This window comes from Anguilla rostrata, chromosome 11 (assembly GCF_018555375.3).
Source record: "Anguilla rostrata isolate EN2019 chromosome 11, ASM1855537v3, whole genome shotgun sequence".
Classification (NCBI taxonomy): domain Eukaryota; kingdom Metazoa; phylum Chordata; class Actinopteri; order Anguilliformes; family Anguillidae; genus Anguilla; species Anguilla rostrata.
Window position 1 is genome coordinate 8,443,965 of NC_057943.1, and position 21,657 is coordinate 8,465,621.

General features: G+C 43.3%; 1 protein-coding gene across 1 annotated transcript in view; it reads right to left on the reverse strand.

Annotated features, from left to right (window-relative positions):
* Positions 1-13,484, reverse strand: part of gnb1a (guanine nucleotide binding protein (G protein), beta polypeptide 1a) — a 47,024-nt gene extending 33,540 nt beyond the window's left edge. Inside the window, exon 1 of the mRNA XM_064300885.1 lies at positions 13,081-13,484. The gene's annotated coding sequence lies outside the window, so the exon portion shown is untranslated. The remainder of the gene's footprint in view (positions 1-13,080) is intronic.
* Between the last annotated feature and the right edge of the window lie 8,173 nt (positions 13,485-21,657).

The window sequence follows — 21,657 nt, forward strand, 5'->3', positions numbered from 1 at the left end:
GTAAAAACAGCGTAGCCAGAAGGACTGAGAGCAACTCCACACCTGTTCCATGGCATTCCATACTTTTAACACTTCCGGACACTCACCTGTACAGTGACATTCAGCAAGTCTAAACAGAGAACTCTGAAGCATTTGTGAGGACAAGCGTTGAAGTCCACACAAGGCACGATGAAAGACTTCATTAGGAGCACTGGCACTTCACTGCCACTCTAGAACATTCCTAACCACGCTAGAATAACGTTCCCATTTTAAAACCAGTTTTGGCCTTCGACTGCTCCAATAAAACTTTTACCTCATTCAAACTGCCTTGTGCAGTCACCCATTTAGGATTCACATGAACGCCATTACTGGCAGCCGGCCAATGACATATCAGCTGGCGGATGCCTACTGCCAATCACGTATCAGTCAATTACATATCAGCCAATCACATATTCTCAGTCAAGGAAAACAAGAGAGCAGAAACGGGTGATGCATGAGATGTCAGAATTACTCACTTCCACTCCAAATGATTGCTCTTGCATGGCATGACCAATAATCTGCGTGGAAGTACATTGCTTAACAAAACTCCAGGCCAGTTATTGCATAGCGATGTCCGCTAGCATGTTCTAGCATGGTTCGAGCGTGACTGCCTGCATCAGACAAAGCAATAAACTGTCACCTGAGTTCAAGCTTTGCCGCAAACTGCACTTTCTCAAGAGTCAGCGCGCTGTGTGATGTTTATTCGACAGCAGTACGAAACAAAAGCTGTTAGAAATATAAACACAAATACTTAATATATATGTGATATCAGGAGACAAATGATGACGGTGGGTGATACAGCTTTGACAAGAGTTGCCCATTTTCACGTTAGCCATCCGCAAACAACAGATTAGTGACTGACATGGCACGAGAACGCAAAGTGCCGATGTCAGGACAAAACCCGTCGCCTTCCGTTTCCGGTCCGGTCCCGGAACTGGCGACTATCGAACATATCGAGTCCTTATTAGAAACGATAAGCACGTGTAACTGTGTGGTTATTCACGTAGAATCTGGGTCGGACAGTCTTGCCGTTACTAGCCTAGTGGGTAAAGCCCCGTAAGTAGTTCAATCAATCATCAATCAAACTTTATTTATATAGCACATTTCAGACAAATCAAACCGCAAAGTTAGCTAAAGCAAGTAAACGGTAGAAAACCTAGAAAGGCTGATATGATATGAAATGACTCGACTATAACGTGGCTTTATCACTCGCAAGTTAGCAGGTAGCTAGCTAGCTACAAAGCCTTGTTAGCTGCCTCCATAACCAATACAGCTACATCCAGGACACTAAGTGAACCAACGTACCAGTAACTCGTATGTATGCATGCGCAAAGCAATGTGCCAAAGTTCAAATCATGTGATAGTGTTTTATCCAATACGGGTTTGAAGTGGAACGCAACAGGTTTTGCATGGGCAACAGATTTTGTACTGACACGTGCGTACAGGAAGGGGAGGGGGGGGAGGGGAGCATCATGCGTACCAGTCAGGCATTTGAGAAATGGCAAAAAGAATACCAGGACACACCTCATCAGACCTGTCAAAAGCCACAAGTGCGTGCACAAGCATTTTTTGGGGGATTTAGCTGTTGAAAGTGAACGACAAAGGCAACCTCGATGCCCAACAGGCTGTTCTTACAGAATGTCCTCAGGGTGTCCCCTGTTAGGAAACAAACAAACAGCACTTGGAGGGGGGGGATTTTAAATTTTAAATGTTTCTAAACATTCTAGAGTAAGTTTCTGCACCTATATTTTCACAAAAAAGCACAAAAAGGAGAGGTTGCCCTGTGTCTTTCCACATTATCTCTATTAACCTTCTTTGCCAAGAGTAATTCTGTACACTGCACTAGCAAACCCACTGTCAAACTAATTAACTTGGAATTGATCATTGCGGATAGCGTTAGCATACCGCGCCACTTTATTCACAAAATGGCACTGCCCTGGTGAAATATTTTCCATTTATTAATGCATTTTCTTAGCATAAATGATACTGAAATTGCACATATTTAATCAGTTGCGGACTAGCCAATTACACACCGGCACATACAGGAAGGCCATTTCCTGGGAGGGGGGGGTGGTGGGTATTATACCCACAATTCAGCCTGAAAAAACTAACAGCCATGACATAGACTGAACCTGCTTTCCGTTTCATTTTGTGTGAGGCAAAGCAAGGCTTATTTTTCTTTTACGTTACTATTCACTTGTAAGCCTTTTAAGGCTTGACTGAGAACAAAGGCTCCCATGGTTTCCCCGTTGTTGGGTCACAACACCAGCGCTTGGTTCACAAAAGATTCCACATGGACGCGCCACACGGCCCAGGAGGGAAACGCATATTTGGAGGAAAGCTAGCGCTAACACCAAACTAGGCGCTGTTATACTCGCTAGCTAGGCAGCTGAAATCAAAATGAGTGATCTTAACAATTCTTAAGTTAACAATTACAAGAGATTATCTAGCAGTTTCTAGGTTAATACACACTAACTGCAAATAAAAACGAATATGTAAACAGTACATGTAACTGACGTTAGCTAATTAGCATCGGACGGTTAGCCTGCTTAGATTATCGTTAGCCGGCCATTTTGCCACTTGCCCAGTGCACATAATATGCACACGATGTTATCCATTAAGTAGAAAAACATGCACACGCATATACAAAGGAGAAATATATGCATAAGCTCCCCCCCTTTTCATTAGCTAACATTGGTTAGCATCACATTACCTGTGACTTAATATAATATAATGCTTGTGCAGTAGCTATGGCAGCCCAGGATTGAATCTCAGGCTGGAACTGAGGGATTGTCTGTCTGCACTCAGTTCAGGAGTCCCTAGAAGCCCAAAAACACTGAAACACACGATGATTGATTAAGCACGAGCAATGTAATACCTTCCCCCGCACTTCATTCAAATGCAGCTCCAAGGTGATCGAGTAGCCATTTGGCACATCTTAGCTTATCCATGCCTAAACCTGCCACAGATCATGGAAACGTGGACTCTACCTTCGCAAGCCAAACACTGGTTTGTTTACACTACAGGTGATTACAAACACAACCCCATCTATTACCCTAGCCATAAAGGATTAGTTAATAGTCACCACCTCCCACTCAACGCCAACCCAGCCATCTCTCCCTTGAGCCCTCCCCCCACCACTACCCCCACCCCAACCATTCCTTTCACAGGTATAAATGGGGGCGGAGCGCAATCTACCTGTGACCCACCCTGAACTGCGATCTCGGGAGTGGCGCTACCCACCCACGGCGCACCAGCGTCACAGCTTCCTCCCTGTGCCCCCTCTCTACCGTTCCCCCCTGCTGCACGAGGCTGAGAACAAACTGGTTCCGCAGGAATGAGAGGCCGCCCTGGCCCGGCCGAGGAGCCAGGCTGGATGCTTTGCATGCCGGAGCGCGAGAGAGTGACGCGGGGGGAAGCCAGGGCAGGCAGAATTAAACGTGCTGACCGCACCTCACACGCGACGCTGAAAACAAAAACACAGCATATGCGGTGACAAAGTGAAATACAGAAGTGAAATCCTTTCAAAACTCCCCATTTAAGCGCGTCAGAACGAAAGCAGCTCGGAGAAAGCCCTGGTCTGGTCTATCCGGAACCATCGATACAATTATCTGTTTCACAGGGGAAATAATCAAGACGTCCAACTCAGGCTTAAGCTTGCCCAAAGCCAAAAGCATGACTTCGTTTAAAAACACAAAATACATTCCTTTGATTGCATAAATACACACCCCCCCCCCCCTCCTCCCTTACCCCAATTCTAAAACAGGAGAAAAGCTCAAGTGTGTGCAGAGTCACATGATTTGTGGCATGAGCCAATCAGTTCACTCCGGCAGCTCGGTTTCTCTCCCACACACACACACGCACGCACACGTACACATACACACACGTGTACACAAACAAACACACACACACACACACGTACACGTACACACACGTGTACACAAACACACACAGAACAGACAAGAGCTCTGGGCCTCAGCCTTCAGGTTTAGCCACATTTCTTTCCCCCAGCAGGGAGTCAAATCTTTGGCCTAAAATGTAAACAGAAAAGCAGGGCCTCCATTCAAAGCAGGTCACTGAGGTTTGACATGCAAACTGCGGTCAGCGCGGTGCGGTCCTGGACACGCCATCGCAGCCGAAACGCAGCCAGGGGACAACGGGCAGCCTTGCTGTCCGCTTTGGGTATGCAAAGCAGGACGCCTCCGTTCTCCGCGTCCGCAGGTCGGCCGCCGGGCGGGAGGCGGATCTTCATCCCGACCGCTCGCGGGGCGAACTGCGGACCCGCCGGCCACGCCCTGCAGTCCTCGGAGCGTGGAAACTCTGCGCAGCGACAGTGTTTTCACAACAACCGCGTTTTCGACACTTTTCATTCTGATGCCACAGCCGATTCATGAGGAGAAAGCGGAAAGTACTTTTTTTTTTAGACAAGTTCCCCCTCCGCCCTGCCCACCCCCCCCCCCACATTCTAAACTTATTCTTTTCAAATGATCTGCTGTAATAACACAGCCAGTAACCATTTTCATTAAGTAAATTATTCTAAGTTTATTATAAAACTCATAAGTTTCTCTGGCTCATATGAGACAGTGTGGGAGGAAGCCTGATTCTATTCCAGGCAGGGCAGGAAAACTAACTTTTCATTCGCTGTCCACAGTGGCTGCTGCACCCCAAAAATCCACCGGCCAATTTCACCGTTCTGCCAAACGACTAAGTATTCCGACTAGAACAGGATCTCCAAGTGATGGCTGGTTACCTGCCAAAGTGGCTGGTAGAGTAGACAAACTTAGCGGCCACAGATAAAATGTACCAGCATTTGGCCTGTGTGTTAATTTCCCACCCAGGTTCCAGGTAGTCCCAGAGTCCCAGAATCGAAGCGTGTTCCAAATCAACGTGTTCCAAATGAGCCCAAATCATTCTTGAATCGACTCCCGTGAATCGATTCGCAGCCGTGAGACTGTAGTTTGAATCAAACGGCCGTGTGCGGCACGGCGGCACTCCCTGTAACTACCGCCGCTGGGGGCCTTGAGGACGAGCAGAAGAGCAGGGTGGCTCTTCTCTGGAGCCGCACGCTGCAGCTGATGGGACAGTGCGAAAAGAAAAAAAGAAAGAAGAAAAGGATGGGGGGGGGCGGGGAGGGGGGGGGGAACGGCACAGTGGAAAGTCACATGCAGCCAACACTAAAAATAAAATGACTGTGGAGAGGATCTGCTTGTTTGTGTTCAAATATACCGCAACCTAGGGGTCAGGCTCCTGCTTCGCAAGGCCCGCCCACTCGAAAACTGGGGAGGGAGGTGGTGGTAGCATGGGGGGGGCGGGGGCTTGCTTATGTTGCCGTGCCCAGACTTCCTCCCATTGGCACTTTGCTTCTCTTAATGCTTAAAAGAGGGGCAGGCCATGTCTTCACAGGGCGTTCTCGCCGAAAAAAGCCCTGCTGCGGCTCTTTTTGGGATGTAGGGCGACCCTGACGGGACAGGGACCTGCTGCGCCCCAGCCGCGCCCCGTGCTACCGGAGCCGCCGCTAACAGCCCGGGCCGCGCGTCAGAGCGTCCCGGAGCGCCAGTCGAAGCGCGGGATCCCCTTTCGGCCGGTGAAACGCGCGCCCCCTGTACCCGCGTCGAAAGCGCTGGCCGGTGCGGGGGGAAGGCGAGCCACGTGCCCCACGCCGCAGCCAGAGCCCCTCCCCCCGAGCACCCGCTGCATTCTGGACCCCGCGGCGCACTCTTTTGAGGCCACATGCAGCAGCCAAAAAATCAGGCCAGTCGCACACCTGGCAACCCCCACCCCTCTCCCCCCCTCGCCCAACGTCCCGCGTGCAGCTGGCTTATCGGCGCTCAAAGTAGGTGAGGCACTGAAGTGAACTTGCACACAGGAAAGAGTGGCTGAGTCAGGCGCACGTGCGGCTCTGTCAGAGCAGCATCACTGCACTCCACTGCGCTCGCAGCTCACAGCTCGCAGCTCGCGTGTTAGATCTCTCACAGCGCCTGTGAAGGCCAGGCCCTCCACATTCTGCACAGACATGTCGCTAAGAGACTGCAGACAGACAGACAGACAGACAGACGGACAGACGGACACGGTCAGTCACACACACACAGTAACACAGACACAGTAACACACACGCAGACACAGTAACACACACACAGTCACACACACACACAGTAACGCATACACACAGACACAGTAACACTTCATGTTTAACCATAAATTATGAAACCGAAAAAAGCAAAGACTGACGTTTGGCATGTTCTGTCTTGGACTGACAATTCACAGGAAGTGGTTTCACAAGGTGATTCGGAGGGAAATCACCAATTCTGCAGAAACATGCTACACATACATAGCTTACCTATGCCATACCTGTTCATATGCAAACCAGACAGGTGAACAAGGCTTTGATTTAGGACCGTATGGATATAACTGTGGAAACCTTACAGTCTTACACAGTAACACCTACACTCACAGTTCAGCATTATTCCAATTACTGTTATCTTGGTGTATGCTGGTGTATCTAAATTAACTTTAGAAAGCCTTATGCCACAGCTGCATTGTGCTTTCAATTTCCTGTCCGGGGCTGTTGTTATGGACACGCGATAGACAGCTCACTCCTTTTAACTGCGGTGAGGTGCGTCTCTGTTACACAGAGAGACATGTGACCGACAGGACAGCAATGGCTGCGTTCTACAGAAGCAGCAGACAGCAGCATCCTACCACATCTCTGAAGAGGCCGTGCATGCTGCTGACCTACTCAACCCTTCTCTTACTGACGCCACGTTTCACACGCCCACTACCTGTCGGACACCCGCCCCAATTACGTACCCCCCCCCACCCCCCCCCCCGGTGTTAAATTCATTTTCTGTGTTTTACATTGACACCCCCACCCCACCCCTTTTCCAGAGGTTTTAATTTGTAGCCATAACCTACACCGCCCTCCTGCCCCACCCAAACCTGACCTATCCAACTGCCCCATTATGAAAAGAAATGGCTTTATTTGCGCCTACACCTCCCATGTCATCGTTTCCTCCTGAGGGAGAGGAGGGTCTCCCCTGGTGACGTCTCCGCTCCCCCCGTGCTCCCCTGCCGCTCGGCTCGCTCCCCTGGGTGTGGTCCTGGCACGGGCTTGTTCTCTGTACCCCCCATCCCCCCACCCCCCCACCCACCCACCCAAAAAGCTGTGAGCTCATTTGAATTCAATGCTGCAATGCCCACAGCGCTGTCATTCACTGTGGCCACCCAGCTTCCTCCATGAGCTGATCTCCTGGCAGCCCCCACCCCTTCCCCCACCCACCTGCAAACTTTAACAGTTCAGCACCCAAACACGCTGCGTCCCTCCCACTGTCTGTACCAGCTGACCAATAAAGTACCGGAGCCGACAGTCCGAGGGACTACTCATCCCACGCGTCTCGGCCTGCTTCCTTGGCCGAACGCTTCCTGGTTGACCTTGCAGCCTCCATCTTCACGTCAACACGCCATTCCTCGCCGCCCGCACCCAACGGGCTGTCTGCACAGCCAGGGCAGCCGGGCAAAAGCCCTCCAAGAAGAGACGGAAACGATCCAGAGTCCCACCCGACCAAGAAATCTACCGTTTTCCAATCCCCTCCCCCAAAATCCACAGCCAGTAAAGCCCATGGGTGAAGTGAAGTGGAAAGGAACACCTTCAAATTAAGATACTGGAACTACATCAACGTTTTTGGGAACCTCCCCAACCCCTTCAAAAAAAAAAAAAAAAAAAGGAAAGTGCTCAAGTAATGCAATACGGAAATTTTGTTTTCACAACTGGGGACAGATTGTGACATAGTAATATTTTTTGAATGTTACCAGGTCACAATGTTTCAATTTTAGCGAAATTAAATTAAAAACGGAAAACATCCAAAGTTGAGTCTGGGAAAATCCAAATTGTAATTTCACGCCCATTATCAAAAGTATCAAATATAAACGCTGTAGTGCCCTGCTCTTTGTCATCTGAACACAACATAACCTTACCAAATCCTTCACTTTAGGACACCGTGATATTACGAAATACTGTACACTGATGTCCGCACATTATGAAAGCGAACAAAAAGCCAACGTATCTGAGAAAATTCTTCCAGTACCCTACGGGCAAATATGTATACAGGCTTGTTAGCATGACAGTATAACAGGAAATTCCGTATGGCTAATGCAGGATCAGGGAAAAGAAGAAAATCAGCACTATCCCTAACCAAGCCAGTAATCCTGAAAGCTGAAATCCACGGACAGTAAGAATTTAATCCCATTCATACCCACTCACGGAAAAAAAATCTGCTATAAACAAAATAAATATCCCTCAGCTCACAAATGCCAGATAATTCAGTGACATCTAGGCTATTGTTTTAAGAATTTTGGAAGCCCCATTGACAATTTTTTTTTTTACTCCATGCAATGTTTAGTGACATTTCACTTCCACATTTTAACTTTTAAACAGAAAACCCACCAATAAGGTGGTAAAAGCTCTCCTGAGGCTACAAGGAGTTTGTACAACTTTCCTAATAAAAAACACAGAGCACACAGGAAACAGTCATGATGCATATTTAAGTGTATAAATTTTAAGTGATGTGGATATTTTTAGGGCCAATTTATGTTATGGACAATACAATTAAAATACAACTTTAGCCATTTAATCTGAATACGTATTAAGAGTGCCTAGTAAAGACAACTATCACACTTGGATTATCTTAGATGATGCTCATAAATAGAATGAGATGAAACTTATCAAAAAATAAAAACAGCATGGCGCCAACAACACAACGCAATGGCATGAAATGCAACAAACAAATACACGCACGCCGTCCTTCAGGGTGCAACACTGGCCATTCGAGCTAGGAGGCTTTTCCAAGTAGCCGCCCTGAAATGAATGGCAGCATGCGGATGCATATAGACCACTTCTCCACATCCACCATGACCAGCAGCCCACTGGGGGGGGGGGGGGGGGTTTAATTTACTGTCTTCAGCCAGGAGCAGCATCACACACCCAAACATGCAGTCCTTGCAGTTTGATTTCAGGCTCGGGACACGCGGGAACCTGCAAGCGGGATGCAATGCAATGCCATGGCCATTGCCACTGCTTACGTGCTGAATAATGCAGTCAACTCTCCCTCCGTCACTGAACATCAGCGGGGGCGACCTCCTCAACCAATTTCATGGAGCCATTACTCCAAATTAGGGATGTACTCTTGGCTTTGATTCGCTTATCATTCAGTGGGGCCAACTATTAGTGGTGGAAGTGCTACAACAATGCACGATCATTAAATTTGGTCTATACACAAAGTCAATTAACCGCTCTCGAACACTGCGTCACAGAAGAACCTAATGGACAGTTATCTTCATAATGTACCAGGAAATATTTTTCTAAATAACTGGAAGTTTGCTTGGACACTGCTGTGTGTATTGGGATGCTACCAGCAGTGCTGCCTTTGTTGTGCTTGTTTTCGGTTTCTTGTAGGTGCCTATTTTTTCATATGGATTTTGCATAGTTGTGGTGCTGCCATATAATAGGCTAATTCTACCTCTGCATTACAAAGTTTGAATGCAACTTGTTTGTCGCCTATTTTCTCACAAAAAGCCAAAAGGGGACTCATTTTATTTTTTCCTGGGCTAGACATTTGGTAAAGGCACTCAATTTGATTTCATGGAATTCACATTGAATCACCACATACATTCTTGCCAAACTGCGTTATTAAATGCACAACACACATTTTTTCCATTTCAGTGATTTTCCTTTTATTTGGTGTCATTTTTCTATAAAATGATAAAAAAATCTAACCCTAACGAACCAAATTATAATAAACTAAAGCATTATAAAGGGGAAGAGCGAATTCAGGTGTACTGCACCTATAGCTTACGTAAAAGGAAATATTTAGAAGTTATTCAACTCTCTGTTCTATTTATTATGCTTTTGAGTAGACATAGAACAGAGTGCAGGCATGAAAGTACACAACTTGAAATGCCTGGGACATAAAGAGGATGTTAGCCAGACATTGTACATTCTTACCAGTCATGACATAATCCTGCACAAATTTAGAGCGGCATTTCGCAGAATGCTAGCCATACTTAATAAAGACATATGACAAAATGTGAATATGTAATCAGCTCCAGTTCATTGGATGTGTAATAAGCAGAAGCAGGGGAAACTGCCAAAAATCTGATCACAAAAAGAACCGGAAGAGTACTGCTAGTTACACCTTGATTAAAAGACGTATAATACGCAAATAAATGTGTCATCAACAGAATTAACTGAACCTATAACTATATGTCTGAGGTCCATTTTGAACATCCATGGTGTCAGTCCTTAATCAGATTATTCAGTGTTTCACATGACTTTCTGTCTTTGTGTATTCTGAAACCTTATGCCAGTTGTCAACTGACAATGTTTCACTACCGATGGTAACCTGGGTAAGGGGATGTTGAGGACTATATGCAATGCAGATGGTGTTGAAGGCCCTACATGGTGTCCAGACTCCTGTTTATGCATGATAAATATGGCACTAGATATTCATATTTTCATAGCGTATGTGGAGAAATAATTTGCATTAAAAAAATAGTGAAACACACCCAAGGAATTCAGGAATTTACTGGCCAACTTAAATTACCGTTCACCTAAACTATAAACTACATCATCCGAACAGCGCGAAGTCACTTTCACAAAAACATCAGCTTCATAACCTTTCAGGTTTCACTGAAATTTAGACACGTTAACACCAGCCCAATATTTTCACAAATTCTCGGTTAAATACAGATATTACTATTATTTAATGATACTGTCAAGTTTATGGTAATCAAAATATAAACTGTGACATAATTTTGAGTATCTGAACATAAAAAGATAACTTAGCAAGCACTCTCCCTATCCTTGATTTAACCGATGCTGAGCTGCCGTCTTGCCAAGATAGCGAGAAAGCGTTGTGAAAAAAGCAACGAACGCCATCTTGTTCGTTGCAGCTGCTTGGGCCCAGAATAGAGGAACCCATTCATTCTACATGGGACCTGGATGAATTCATCTTTGTAAACTAACCAAATGCAAAATAGCTCGTAAGAAAAAAAAAAAAACTTCAAATCCCGCAACTTGCCAAAAATAACCACGATGATCAGTGGATAAGATAAACGTGGAAAAAAACAAGACCTGCCGTCGATTGTTCCAATTATGTATCAAATCAGTGAACCTGCTTTCAACCAACCTTGATAGCCGCAACACAGTTGCTAGCCGGTGAATCAAAATACATTTTACAACAAAATATTTAACAAAACTACCGTTAACATTCTAAACTCAGCGTTAGAGCATGTGTCTTAAATGGTTTACGTTTAATGTTCTCGAAAGAATTTCCCCTCACTGCACAATTGTTTTCTCAGTTCTCGCATTTGGGAGGATATTCGCAGCTTCCTCATTTTAAATAAACGAGCTAGCGATCAGCCCATTTCCTCGATTTTTAACGGTGCAATGGCATTGGTAACAGTTGCCAAAAAGAAAGAGCGGCATCCATCAAACCAGATAGTCTGTTGGTTCCATTAAATAAAGAGATTGCAAAAATCCAATTACCTCATCGCTAGATCGTTAAAAGCAGCACACATTAACTAAGACGGATCAAATGTGCCCGGACAATGCGCTAACCACCGAGCTAGCAGCTGGAGAACTTTGGCTGAAACCACCGCGGATGACACATTAAACAAAACAGTGAACGTTAGGTCCACTAGGTAATCAAATTTGAACACATGTGGGTTTAACGGAATTTAAATGGCTGTGTTTAGTGATATGCAAAAAAATACAGGATTACAAACAGAGAGGACAAAATCTATGCGGCGCTCGGATTGCTAACGAGCCAGCTAACTGGGTGGCCGCAGTTAGGAAGATGGCTAATGCTAGCTAGCCTGCCAATTCATGCAATAAACGTACGTAGCGCTAAGCTAGCAAGCCAGCTAATGAGTCGGCATTCTGGTGTCTTCTGAGTGTGATTTACAGCCCCGAATCTCTCCCCATCTTAGATGAATACCTAATCACCATACCCATGTGTGATACTAGGTACTAAGTGAAGGCGGTAACTTAAGATTGATAGCTTTTCACAATCCAGACTAGCTGCCTGGTATCCAGTAAATAAGGATACAAGAGAAGCTAACGTAGGTAAAATATTCTTCCCTGTTGCTGTCTAATCAATCTTTTTGAAACGGACCACTAGCTGGCCGTCCAACTAAATCATTGCATGGCTGTCTGAAGCCTTCAGTGAAGGTACACACCCAGACACTCAACGGCCAGTGCATGGAACTGTAAAGAGAGAAAGAGGGGGTGGTGGTAGGAGTGAACAGGCTGGATAGCCAATTTTCCAGGTAGCTATTTTATTGCAATGTAGTATTTGAAACTACCAGTCTATTGCTCAGTCTAATGCCTGGCTACTGTTATTTGGAGATACCTAGCTGGGAAACAGGTCGACACAGCAAAACTAAAAGCCAACATAAAATAGTTCACAAGCAAACTAGACAGTTAATCGTAACGCAATAATGTTGACCGGCAACACTGGCAAAATGGGAAGTCTTGCTAATCGAGCACCATGGTAGCAAGCTACCTAATGCATGGGCGATGCCGGGTGATCCTACTTACTGGAATCATTTCCATTTCTACCCAATCAAGGTGTGTTCCTAGTTAACTAGTAAATTCAGAAAAATAGAAGTTGAACTAATCCAGTGCATTTTGCAACCTAATCCAGCAGGATTTTATTTGAACTTTCAGGACCCACAAATGCCGCAGAAGACACTAGATAGCTAGCAAACCAGCTAGCCGACTGTATATGTAACAAACTAGTTAGCCAGCTTAGCTTAATATTGGGAGGAAAATATTCACTGACCTGATACAAGAACTTAAATGTGCTATAAGGCCACAATTCAAAAGATACTATATCAATGTCACCCAATTAGCTAGCTAAGCTAGCTACCCCCACCCCCGTCGCAGCACAAACCACGAACCATCGAGTCAGCCAACCCAATTTAACCCCTTTCGACGATCTAGCTGCGGCTCTGACACATTCCTTGAAAGAAGACTCTCCATCTTGCCCAAAATGCATATTTCCTTACCCGTTTTCAGTCGGGGGTGTCCGTTGTTTATATCGCATTGACTGGAAAAAACGAAGATTGGGTTCTCCTCTACGCACCAGCAGATTTCACTACCGAGGAGCGGCACTCCCCGAACCCAGCTTTCGATACGCCAAGGGATACACACCGGCACACTGGCGCAAAGATGGGGCAGGGTTCACCGCAGCAAAGGCAAATTTAGCAACTGTGCGTTTTAATAAAGCGTCATCTAATGCCGCCTCGTCTCACTACCTTCTCTTCCAGTCCCTCAACTCTTATCTAACCTTTCTTATCTTTCTCGCTCTGTGTCGCTCTCTCAGAGTCACTCTCGTTTCTCTCCAGCACCTCAATCTCTTCCTCCGGCCATCAAACAGCAGAGATGGGCGCGGTAACCCTGCACTCAGGTCCGGGAAACCCCACGCTGTTGCGGCGTCACTACGCACAAGAGGGATCGTCTGCGCAAACCGTACTGGGTGCCATGCGCGGTAATGGGGTACATGGCGATCATTCCAAAATTTCATTAATTGAACTCTTATCAGAAAAATGATAAATAACAAAAGTGAACATTTACTACGGGAAAGCAATACCATCTATACAAATAGTGTAGTTAACTGAATGGTAGATATAAACCACAAACATATGAAACATCAAAAAATAAATACCCATTTATTTGGATGATTCGATTGGATCAATCTGTAACTGATATATATCTAACTTTACAGAATTTACAGAAACCAGTTTACTAACCAGTGAAAACATGGCCTACCATGACTGTCCTTCAAGTTGTGTGTTCCATTTTCAAGAAAAATTCTTGACGGATCAAGTGTAAGTTTTGAAATAATTTGCCCGGATTTAGAGATCCTGTAGGTTTAACAAATAAACTGGATGATACTTACAGGCTGTCATCACGAGTACAGAAGATGTTCATCTACCTGGGGCTCTTGTTAAGGTCAGTTGATTCATGAAATACAGAAAGCACCAATATATTTTGCACCAACACTTGGTTACTTCCACCAAGAAGCGGAAACTTAGTCACAAATGAATCTTTCACCAAGTCAATGATCACAAGCATACATCAAAATCAACCATGCAATGGTTAACTGACCATACAATTACCATTTTGCAATGGTCACCTCAGCCTCCAGACCCCAATCAAAAATCTGTGGTTTGCGGTTTGAGGTCAGTCGACATGTACAGACCAAATGGTCTGGACACTCTCAGAGATAGCGGTACATTTTTGTGAGGGAATACATTTCCCAAATGAACCCTGAATGTACAATAATGTTCCATTTGGCTACTAATAAGTACCTTTTGCCAGCATCAAAGGTACAAATGAATAGTGCATTGCTGGGGTGAAATTTTAAGTACCTGCAGGACAGCATCCCACTAAAAGCATTTGCACATTTGTAGGCACCTTTTTCTGAGAATGAAGGGTCTCTAAAGATTCCGTATGGAGGAATTATCAAAGATCTCCTAATATATGTTCACTTCATAAAACACAGAAGATGACTCAGTAGTGTTATCTTTGCGAGGGGGCATGCACAAAGTACTGAAAACAGGGGTGTGAATATTTGTTAGTTTGTAAGAAAAGTGTTAGTTTGTTTGATTCCACTGAATCTTTATTAAAGTCGAATGCTATAACGTTGGAGACCTAAAATATAGCTCAGTGCATTATTTCTTTTTTCACAACTTACTTTTTTGTTTGCCTTTATCGAGGGTGTGAACACATTTTGAGGGCACTGCATACGTGTGTGTGTGTGTGTGTGTGCTGTGTGTGTATGTACATATACATATGCAAAATAACAAAATAGTAATACTTTTGACAGAATGTTTCTTTTTGTCCTCGGTGACTTTTTTGATAGTCACACTTAGATCGTTTAGTTACCTTCAAGCAGCCTCCATTTGTGCCTCTTGTGAAGAAAAACACGGCGGCGCTCGCAGGTGTGTCGGAGTCTGGGGACAGCCGTGAACTCAGACAGGAGGGGAAAATATCACTCCTCACGGAGAGATAGAGAGGCTCATTATCACCAACAAGCAGTCAGAGGGAGAGGCTCCTCTGAGGGACCAGCACCGTTACTTAGAGACCTGGAAGACAACAAGCCCCTCGTCCATTACCCAAAGGGGAATGAAAGAGTCCTCACCATTCCCCAGCCTGACAACCCATGTGAGGAGACCCCCCCCCCGCATCACACGATTCCTCCAGGAGCCCAGCCTCTGTTTGAAACTCAAGGTCACGTCAGGTGTATGTGTTCCTCAATTACAAACACTCTTTCTCTGATGGAAGAAAACAGTATATTGTTGGCTTAAATTTCTTGTTTGAGTGACAAGGTCAATTGCAAATTACATTACATCTGGGGCATATGTTGCTTTACTCACTTTTCAGTAATTTTCATCAACTTTTGATCGTGCGAAAAACAACAGCGACAAATCCTACCACGTACTATATGTGTGCACACGTCTACAAGCTTAAACCCAAAAACAAAGCTGGAAATCGATATTTCATGTGTATTGCCAGTAACTTTACATATTGCTTCAGTAAAACACAATAACCAATCTCAAGTCAAGTTCAAAACATCTGACACAATAACAAGATTAGCACAACAGAAAGACATATTAGTATAGTGCAACATTGGTTGTCCATGTGTTCATCAAAGGTAGTTTGGAGAAAGTAATGTCTGTTGATGTCCTAGTTCTTTTGCAAATGTTATGCAAATAAGGACGTTAACTCACAGCAGGACAGAGTGCATAAGACAATACCAGCATTCAATTTATTTTTGTATCAAGATGGAAGCCCACTGTGTCACTTACACTTTAATTTATGGAACAAATAGTGTTATGTTCCAACACTAGCATTCTCTGCTATGCTTGGCGGGTCCACCAATACACAAATACCCCCTGGCCTTCAATTAAACTGGAAAAGCCTTGGATAAAATGTGTCTTTGACTTCAATTCACAATCATGGCCAACAATGAATGTCTACATTGGAAACAAGGTTGAAATCATTATATACAGAAAAATCAAAGCTCCAAAATTGAACAGACATGATTAAAATGTTTTGGAATTGATTTTGTTCTCTCTTCTCTTGCCAATCCTCCCTACGAGTTCAATTCATTGGGAACAAACAGTTCACAAAATAATCGTGGGCTCTCCAGAGAGATCCGTTCAGTGTTCTGCTAATTAACATCACTGGGCAAGGTAACACACCCACTTCATTGTCACCCTAGGATTTAGGCCCTTTTTTTAAGCTCTCGTTTCTGGGATTGTGAGTTCACTGACAAACATACAAAAAAACAGTTTCATGAATAATGGTAATCTGAGATGGCAATTTCATTAAGACAATGAGAGATGAAAAATGCTGATATTACAACTCAGAAATTACTGTTAATTGTTTAGGATTTATTATGTGTTATGTACTCTATTTGCACTGTATTTTAGTTTGTTTAGAACAACCAAATGTGTTTTTGAAGAATAAATCATATAAGCACCCAATAATAAGGCACCTGTAAATCATCTGATAAGACATCTATTTTCCACTCTGAGTACGGAGTGGAAAAAAACACTTGTTGTTCAAGTTGAGAAAATGGCTTTGTTAGAGGTTAATGTAAATCCTTAACCTTCATTATGAAAACTGGGAGTGTAAAGAATGCCTTCTGTTTAAACACTATAATATACACTATAATATACAGTGTGTGTAGTTGCATATCAGTGCTCAAATATAGTGAATATTCAGCAGATGTATTTCAATATGGATACACATATTTACTCAGCTACTAATAGTGGAAAATGGTATGTGATTTTGCCTTCTATTAAACTGTATACTTCAAAATCAAACCAATGTTATAAATCTTATGTGTAATATCTGATCTGGAATATGCATTTTAGAGTTCAGGAGAAAGAATTTGTTTTGGCATTTGATCAACGGCAAAAATGCACCTTTATTTTTTGTCAGCCATTATCACCACCTTTAACTTTGGTCCACCAGTTTATGTCAAGGCACATACAGTATTAGTGTAAAGCATTCAACGTAAAGTGCAAGCATAATAAAAATTTAAAGTACATATTAATTTTTTTTCCAACCAAAAACTTTCAGCTGTTTGTGCATGCAGCGGACATGGCATGGTTCATGTTTTAAGTTCTTAGTTTGCTTTAAGCAGTGATCTCGCTCCATTGCTCAAATCCGAGTACATTACGCAGATTGCATTAAAAACCGGTGTCTGTGAAACATAGCCGCAATGGAAGCTCCGTTGCCAGTTGAAGGGAGCGCATGGGAGATTTGGTTACCCTGGATACCCCTCGTCTGCACGCATCCGTCGCAAAGCTTCACCGCGAGTCCCCCAGGGAACCATTAGTAAACCGGCTCTGCCTCTTCACACGAGCGAGTACCTGTAGCTCAGACAGCGGACCGCGAGGCCGTTAGGAAACACCGCGACACCGTCCAGTCGCACGGTTTCTGAGCCACGCCAGCGATTCGCTTTCTGTTTGAAAGATGAAATAAAAGGAAAATAAGCACAGTTCTGTCTCTACGTGGACAAAATATGATTTCATTGCTAGTGGAAGCTTTGTTTTTCCCTCACAAATTATTTTATTGTTAGTGATTCCCCACCTCCCTTCACATCTAAGCTGTCCAATCTGTGTGTACATAGGGTTTCCCACAAAAATAACTGCAGTGACCACAGACTGTTACACCAGCCAAACTTGTTAACCTCAGTACCCTCTTGCTTTGTGTAACTCTGCGTGAGATACAATTTCACGCAGCAATGAAACAAAGCTTAAAACATGGGTTATTTTGCATCTCTTCCTTATCTCCCCTCCGGCCCTGCAATTTTAATCCCTTCAACCAAGAATAATATCTGTTAATAGTAGCCAACCGCAGAACACTGAAGTTATTTTCCTATTTGAAACATCACTTACTCTCCTGTGATTAGTTAATCGAACTGTCAGTTATTTCTTGGAACAACAACCCCCATCCCCCCCACCGAAAAGAAAGGATGGCTCTATTCTGTCAAGAAGTTATTTCTCTTACAGGCTGATACTGGAGCCCTAGAAGCCTGAAGGGAGGGGGGGGGGGGGACAGTGGGAGGACAGTGGCAGAGAATGAAACTGTACTTACAGTCTGTGCACATGTGATCCACACATTCACATCACAGAGTGTACCCATTCACATCTGAAGACTCCTTTTGTAAGTCATTCTATCAGCATGATTAGACTCAAGCTATTGAATGAGCCCACATTCCTCCAGGTACCCTTCCAGCACAGTCAGAAATAGAAAGCCAGACTCCATCATCAGCCTATAAACTACATATAAATCAGGACAGACGGTATGCACATCAATAACAATAAAATCATTATACTGGATGCCAGGCTAGTCATACTTTTCTATTTTTAAAACAGTCCATGTGTGCAGGTTGGAGAACCAGGTGGTGAAGGATTAAAACTGGTTTGGCATATAATATAAAATGGGCAGCAGTGTAGGATAGTGGTTAGAAAACTGCGGTTGCAGCTCTGTAGTTGTAGGATGTATTCCCAGGTGGAGAACTGACATTTCATGGCGTTTAACCTGAATTGTTTTAGTAAAAATGTCCCAGCCATTAAATTTCAACATCTACTCTTCTTACAGAGTCAGTAAGGGGTTGAAAGCTTACTGAATATAATACAGAAGACAGGAGTGCAGTTTATTTATTGGTGTTCATTTATTACACTGGAAAACCTGCACAAATGCATGAGTGCTGGCATACAAATGCAAATTAAAATCTTTGGGCCCTACTTGGTATCGGTAGTGATTTTCAGGGGGTTCCCTGCCCTGCAAACAAGGGAGAAAAGAAAGATAAAAATGCATAAAGAGCCTAAAAGAACTGAGGAAAGAGGGGCTAAAACTAGTGAGAGAAGATTATAGTTTAAACAGGAAATAAAAATAGACACACAGTTAAATGTGTGTTCAGTGTTAATTCAATTCGAACAGAGTGCAAATGAGTCCAGTACGGAGGACCATTTGTATTCTGAAAATGTTTATTCAACACTGAACATTTTACTGTGCAGCTGATAGGTTATCTATGGAAATGAAAAGCATCTATGGAAATGAGGGCGAACAAGGAAGAAAGATTAGACCACTGAAGAAGTGTATTTCAAACCTGAGATGATACAGATTTTCTGTGTGCCTTTTAAACAAATGAAACACATGAAAATGAGTGACTTATTGTGTTTTCTACTGGAACTATGAAGCTGCAAAGGCATTACCTATTCATTCACGCTTAACTATTTTTCTGTTCCCCAAAAGTAAAAACAATACCTTTGTTTTGCCACAAGGAGGCGAAAAACCACTAATAAAGGCACTGTCACTGCCTCAAATAGCTCCTTACATTTTTTGCACGCGCTTTAGTTTGTTCTTTTGCATACATTAAAGAAAACGGAAAAAAGAAAAATCAAGAAAAACAGAAGGCTATTGTTTGGTCTTCTTTAGCACTGATGAAGATGACTCTTTCCATAAAAGATTGGAAGAATGTTCTTGCAGTACTAGTAGTTCTCATATCATACCACTCCTTATTGCACTTCAGGGGCTACCTGTTATAGGGAACATCAAGTTGAAATATTTGGCTGTAGCTTATTTGTCTCTGAAGGGAATAGCTCCAATATAACTTCAATCAGTTTCCAAACCCAATACAGCAGACAGTGCTACCTGTTCTGCAAACCAGAGGTGACCTACTATCCGGTCCATGTGAGGTCACTTCTCTCAGTAACAACAGACCTCATTCACAAAACTTTTCATGAATTATTCTTACTTTTGGTCTTAAAAATGTTCATATAAAAAAACTATATGAGATTCATGACACATGTGCAGACCTGTTTTTGTGCATATCCCAGGTGTATGAGACGATGAATGCTACAATGTGGAATCCTGTTCTTGTGATTTGCATAAGAAAACAGCCATGAACAAATACAGATGAGTATGTTCTTACATGCAGTTTCCATCAAATGTGATCATTGTGAATGAGGCCCCCCCAGTGGTGGGGAACGAACTTTCCACAATGGACAGCAGAACGGTTAGCCACCCTCCAATCCCACCATTTATACAATTCAGGTTATGTTATTTTTTTGTAATTTCAGGTTATATATTTTTTAAATGGTTTTAGCTTTCTCTTCTTGGGGCTTGGTTATAGATGCAATATGTATTTCTTCAGAACTGACCGCACTTACGTTTTCCCCGCATTGTAATATGCGCTGGGTAAGAGTGTCTGCTAAATGAACAGAATGTAAATGTCATGTGAATAAGTCACATTACGTGTTCAATTGTTTAATCGCTTGCTTAATATACTGCAGCAGCATCTCGTGTGCTGCTGCTTATTCAACAGTGAAGCACACATTCATTGTACATATATCATATGTGTTGGAAAAAAATGTATATGTTTGAAATCTAACTGCCAATTTCCAGAGGTATGGGCAGACTGAATACCAAGGACACCATGGTTTCAAGCCCTGATATGTTCCCTGAGCAACTGTTCAATGTAAAATGTAGTTCAGCCATTGTGTTCTATTTTAAATTCTTTCCACGACTTTCTTGCATTTCTGTGGGGGGGGGTTTCCATTAGATTAATGTGTTCTGATGTGCATGACCCGTGGAGATAAGGTCCACAGTACTCTGACCTTCTGCGTCTGCTTGTTTTTAACATTATCATTTCCATGATACTCCTTTCCTCCTTTGTAGTTTTAGGAATTAGTGGAAACATTTACGTAAAAGAACCATCACCCCTTATAGTACAAAAGCAAATAAAAAGGCAGCACGTTTCAGAGAAATCAATATTTTATGATAATTGCTCGGCAAACTGTTCCAAACAAGACATTGCCGCATTAACTGACTTTTAAAAATACAGGACAACTCATTCAACCAACTGCACGTTAGCATTAGTTCTCTGTCTGGCTACAATAAATAGCAGTATTGCACAGCATTAATGTTTAGTCAGATTATGAGAAAAAAAAAAAAAACCAGATGGTACAAATGACATAAAAAGATTTCATGCGTTTGATGAAAAGACTGACATTACATTAAGCCAAAGCTCATAATGACCTGGCTTTTTATAGCCGGGCTGGGATATAATAATAATAATAATAATCTGATTTAGTGTAATCTGCTTCAATCTCCAGTAAACGCTGACGATATGTTTCTCTGAGGACAGACCGCTCCCATTGGCCAATGCGCAGCCTCACAGTCATCTGCTGTTGATACAGAATACCTTATACATATGACTATTTACTTCAAAAAGGAGCACTGGTCTTATGACCTTACACATTATGGCCGAGCAAGGCAACGACTTCTCTTCCCCTGTGTATAATCCATTTGTGCTCTGTAATTTAAACAAATAATAAATAAATAAAAACCAAATGAACATATCTGGGGAAAAGCAATGACAGAGTCAGGCTTCTATTAAGGGACAAATGCGTGGAACTAATAATACAGCTTCAGTATTACTTACTACATTCATTTTGTTATTATTTCTTAATACTTTTTTGTCATTCTACTTTTCTGTTGTGCATTCTTATTCTGTCTTGTAAAGGATTTTTGACTTTGTTTTGAAAGGTGCTATGTAA